Source organism: Rhinopithecus bieti, unplaced genomic scaffold (genome assembly GCF_001698545.2).
Source record: "Rhinopithecus bieti isolate Rb0 unplaced genomic scaffold, ASM169854v2 scaffold_12070, whole genome shotgun sequence".
NCBI classification, from domain to species: domain Eukaryota; kingdom Metazoa; phylum Chordata; class Mammalia; order Primates; family Cercopithecidae; genus Rhinopithecus; species Rhinopithecus bieti.
The window spans coordinates 1,121,544-1,127,460 of NW_016807449.1; positions in this window are offsets into that span (position 1 = coordinate 1,121,544).

The window sequence follows — 5,917 nt, forward strand, 5'->3', positions numbered from 1 at the left end:
CTCCTCCTCTGCATCTCTCTCTGCTCCTCTGTGTGTCTCTCTTCTTCCCTCTGGGGCTTGGGACTCTGTGTCTCCATCTCTCTGTGCCTCCATTGCTCTCCGTGTCTTTGTCTTTCTTCCCTTCTCTCTGCCTGTCTCTGGAACCCTACCTCATCTCTGTGTGTGTGTGAATTTGAATTTTGAGGGGGTTTGGGTTTTGTGGGGGTGGGGGGTGTTGAGACAAGGGCCCAGGCTGGAGTGCAATGATGCAATCATAGCTCACTGCAGCCTCAACCTCCTAGGCTCAAGCGATCTTCCGCCTTAGCCTTCGAAGTAGGCGGGACTACAGGCGCACACACCACACCTGGCTAATTTTTGTATTTTTTTGGTAAAGCTGAAATTTCACCATGTTGTCCAGGTTGGTCTTGAACTCTTGAGCTCAAGCTACCTACCTGCCTCAGCCTCCCAAAGTGCTGAGACTACAAGTGTGTCTGAATTTGAATTCCTGTATCACATGTTTCTGTATTCCTGTATCTCTGTCTCTCACTGTCTGCATCTTTATAGATTTCTGTATGTCTCTGTATCTCCATCTTTCTCTCCCTGTCTTTCTCTCTGTACATCTGCCTCTGTCTCCATCACTCTATTTCCGCATCTCTGTTTCTCTGTCTGCATCTCTCTTTCCTTCCCTTTCTCTCTATATCTCTGTCTCTGCCTCCATCACTTTGCCTGTTTCCCTATCTCTCTGCTTCTCTGTGTCTCCACCTCTCTATCTCCTTGCCTGTCTTTCTGCCTTACCTCGACTGACTTCTCTCTGCCACTCACTCCATCTCTCTGGACCATCCCTGTCCCACTTCCTGGCCTGGTGCCCAGTCTAAGACACACATCCCTGAATCAGCATTTTCCTCCAATTCCAGAAATACTGTCAGTACCGCAGTGGCAGCAGATGGCAGTAGCCCTGGCCAAAGGGTTTGTCTCCCACCTCCCCATTCTCTGTGTTTGCCCTCTCCAGGGGGAGCACCAGAAGAACAAGTGAGTCTGTGTTTACACACGTGTGCATGCCTCTGAGTGTATCTGCATCTATCTCCAGGCACATTTGGGTGTGAATCTGTAGATATTTGTGAAAACTCACTCAATCAGTCATCCATCCATCCATCCCTTCATCTATTTCTCCATCATCCACCCATCCATCCTCTGTCTAACTCTTCATCTATCCAATCATCCATTCAATCATCCCTCCATCTGCCTAACCATCCACTCATCCCTCCCTTCATCTATTTCTTCAAAATCCATCCATCCTTTATCTAATTCTCCATCTGTGCATACAATCATCCATCCATCCACCCAACTCTCCATTCATCCATCCCTTTATCTATTCTTGCAGCATCCATCCATCATCCTATCATCTACTCATCCATCCATTCCTTCATCTATTTCTCCAACATCCATCCATCCATCCATCCAGCAATCCATCCATCTTCTATCCGTTCAGCCACTTACTCATTCACCCCTTCATCCATTTCTGCAGCTTCCATCCATCCCATCCAACCATCCACTCATCCACTCATCCATCCCTTCATCTATTTCTCCAATATCCATCCATCTATCCACCAGTCTATCTATCCTCTATCCATCCAGCCATTCACTAATCTATCCCTTCATCTATTTCTGCAGCATCCATCTATCCACTCCCACTCTAACTCTTCATCTATCCATCCAATCATCCATGTGTCCACCCAACCATCCACTCTTTCATCTATCCATTCCTTCATCTATTCCTCCAACATCCGTCTTATCCATCCAGCCATTCACTCATCCACCTATCCATCCATCCCTTCATCTATCCTTCTAGCATCTATCCAGTCATGCACCCATCTATCAATACATCATAGATTCATACATTCCTCCACTTACCCATCCACATGTTCATTGATTCATTCAACCAACCAATATGTATTGAGTGCCTACCATGTGCCAGCTACTGTGCCAGGCAGCTGGAAGACAGCTATGAACAAAACAAAGTGCTACTCCTACAGAGCTTGTGTGCTCGGCAGTCCTCAAGGTGCCAAACTCCCTCCTGCCTCCAGGTCTTACATGGGCTGTTCCTTCTCCCTGGAGCATTTCCCCTTCCCTCCCTCATCTTCACCACCTGGCGTATGCCCACTCATCCTTCTGAGCTTAGCTGAAAAGTCACTTGCTCAGGAGCTTCCCTGACCTCTCTCAAACACACAACTCAATGGATGTTCCTTCCTAGCATTGATCCTAGTATGAGGATCCTAGTATGTGTAGTTATTTTGATTATTTTCTGTCTCTTCCACTAGACCATGAGCTCTTCCAACCCTGGAATTTTAGTCTGTTTTGTTCCCAGCTGAATCCCTGGTGCCAAAAAAAAAAAAAAAAAAAATGCCTGGCACACATTAGGTACTCAGAAAGTATTTCTCAAATGACTGCATGAATTGAGTTGAATGAATATGGAAGATTCTATCTCTGTCTCCTGGCTCCGTGTCCGGTGCTCTTTATACTGTTCTATACTCCTAGCAGCAGTAGCAAACAAGTCCTCAAATGGGTCCTAGATGCAAACAGCATGGTGGCTAAAGGCAAGGGCTCTGGATTCAGATCCACTCCGTTTTTTGTTTTTTCTTTTTGTTCTTTGAGACAAGGTCTCACTCTGACTGGAGTGCAATGGCACAATCATGTCTCACTGCACTCCAGCCTGGATGTAAAGGCACATCCATCTGGGGGGATGCAAGAAAGCACAAGGATGGGACTCTGGGCAGCCTCCATTTCCCCACAGCCTCAACTTCTGGGGCTCAAGCAATCCTCCCACCTCAGCCTTCCCCCCAAGCAGGTGGGACTACAGGTGTGTGCCACCACGGCCGGCTAAATTTTGTAATTTTCGTAGAGATGAGGCCTCACTATGTTGTCCAGGCAAGTCTCGACTCCTGAGCTCACAGGATCCTCCCACCTTCAGCCTCCCAAAGTGCTGGGACTACAGGTGTGAGCCACTGCACCTGGTCCAGACCCATATAGTTTTTAATTTCCACTCACACTTTCCAGATGTGTGATCTTGGGCAGGGCACTTCTCTTGCTGAGCCTCAATTTCCTCACTTGTCAAGTCCAGCTAAAGTTGAAATGAGCAAATGCATTTCATTTTTAGTTATGACAACACTGAACACTAGTCATTTTTCCTAAGCACCTTCCATGAATTTAATTTAACCCTCAAAATAACTCAATGAGATAGAATATGATTCTTTCTTTCTCTCTTTCTTTCTTTCTTTCTTTTTTTTTTTTTTTTTAGACAGACTTTTGCTCTTGTTGCCCAGGCTGGAGTGCAATGGTGTGATCTTGGCTCACTGCAACCTCCACCTCCTGGGTTCAAGTGATTCTCCTGCCTCAGCACCCCAAGTAGCTGAGGTTACAGGCATGTGCCACCATGCCTGGCTAATTTTTGTATTTTTAATAGAGACGGGGTTTCTCCATGTTGGTCAGGCTGGTCTCAAACTCCCGACCGACCTCAGGTGATCTGCCAGCCTCGGCCTCCCACAGTGCTGGGATTACAGGCATAAGCCACCGCAGCCAGCCAGAATATGATTTTTAAAAGTAGTGTTATCTGCACTTACAGAGAGGGAAACTGAGGCATGGAGAATATAAGTAACCCCTCCAAGGTTGCATGGAGATGGGGGCAGCGCTGGGATTTGAATCCCAGTGCTCTGCCCCCAAAGTCACACAACCAGTGCACTACGGCTCCCTCTCAATGCCTGGGCAGCCTTGGAATCTGAGCATCTCTTTGGAAACGTGTCATGGCAGCCTGGCAAGCCCATCTGTGTGCCCATCTCTGAGTGCGTGCATCACAGCATGTCTCTCCTTGTGGAACAGGGCTACCTGTGGACCCTGGGCAGGCCCAGTAGGGTTCAAGAGTTGGGCCGTGAGAGTTGGCATCCAGACCTGCACTAGTGGTCTGTAGGTTTACACTCACGCATGCTTCCCTGGATATAAACGCACATCCATCGGGGGGGATGCAAGAATCCATGAGGAAGGGACTCTGGGCAAACCTGGGAGGCATTTCTGGGGGTGCTGTGGTAGGATAATGACTGCAAAATGCACACATAGGCAGCAGTAGGGGTAGGGTGTAACCTAATTAGAGGGAGGGCCCAGGATGCTTGCTTGAAGTTGTATTTGCAGAAGCAGCAAGCAATTTTTACTTTTAGTTACTTATTTATTTTGACATTTTTATTTCTTGCTCTAAATATTTATTTAATTATTCATATTTATTTTTATTTTTGAGACAGGGTCTCGCTTTGTCACCCAGGCTGGAGCCCAGTGGTGCAATCTTGGCTCACTGCAACCTCCACCTTCTGGGTTCAAGTGATCCTCCTGCCTCAGCCCCCCAAGTAGCTAGGACTACAGGCGTGCATCACCACACCCAGCTAATTTTTGTATTTTTTGTAGAGACAGGGTTTTGTCATGTTGCCCAGGCTGGTCTTGAACTCCTGAGCTCAAGTGATCCACCTCCCTTGGCCTCCCAAAGTGCTACAGTTACAAGAATGAGCCACCGCACCTGGCCTGTTTATTCTTGAGACAGGATCATGCTTTGTTGCCCAGGCTGGATGGAGTGCAGTGGTGCAATCACAGGTCACTGCAGTCTCAAAATCCTGGGCTCCAGCAGGCCCCCCACCTCCGCCTCCTGCGTAGGCACACACCACCACACCCACCAGTTTGGTTTTGTTTTGGTTTTTTGTTTTGTAGAGATGGAGTCTCGCTGTGTTGTCCAAGACCTCTCAAACTCCTGGTTTCAAGCGATCCTCCCACTTCGGCCTCCCAAAGTGTTGGGATTTACAGGTGTCAGCCCAGCCTTTGATTTTTACTTAGAGATTGTATTTATTTGGATGTCACTGATTGAGAGCACTGAGGGGGCCTCCGAGCCACCTCTCCAGGCTATGTAGATCTAGATCGAGCTTGTCAAACCAAGGGCCTGAGGCCCGCATACAGCCCAGGAGACTGAATGCGGCACAACACAAATTTGTAAACTTTCTTAAAACATTATGATTTTTTTTGTAATTTTTTTTCTTATCAGCTATTGTTAGTGTTAGTGTATTTTATGTGTAGGCCAAGACAACAATGCAGCCTAGGGAAGCCAAAAGATTGGACACCCCTGATCTAGACCTTACCCAAGGGATTTAACCTCCATTGGCCTCAGTTGTCTCCTCTGTGAAATGGGAATGTCATAATTGCACCCAAGTGAAAATTAAATGAGAAAATGCTTTCAAAGCACTTAGCACTTCACCACTTATAGGAAGTGACAATTGCCATTAACTGCTATTAATATATCAGAAACTGTTACTCGCTGCTTTAAGTACCTAGTCGGTAGCAATGTTTTGTCTACACTGACTGGTTTTTCAAACTGTGGATCCCTTAGGAAATAAGTTTATGGTGTGTATTTTGCTGACGAGGAAACGGGGCCTCAGAGCAAGAGGCGCACACAGGCAGGAGTTGGCCCAGGTGGGATTCAAACCCAGGTTCCTGCTAATACCTCTATCCTGGCTCTGGCACTGTACCTTTGAGTCTCAGCTTCCGCTCCCACCACCGGCCTTCAGAGCGGCTCAGGTGGGAGGGCCTGAAGTCCTGGGTTCCTGGGAAGAGAGCCCTGGGGTCCCTGGACTTCCATCTCTGTGAGATAGCGGGACGGAGACCCTGGAGAAGCAGCACGTCACGATCCCAGATCTGGGGGTCCCCAGTGTGGAAACCCACTGGGTCTCTGCTGCCTTGGTCCCGGGAAATCTCCCTGCTTCCTTGCTGAGGCCAAGTGATTTCGGCTTTCTTGCCGCGGGTTCGGAGTGGGGAAAGGAGGGAGTGCAGGGGGAGGAGCCGCGGACCTGCGACAGTGGCGAGGGGAGGAGCCGAGCCAGCACCGCGGCGGGCGCGCGGGGCTGCGGCGGCGGCG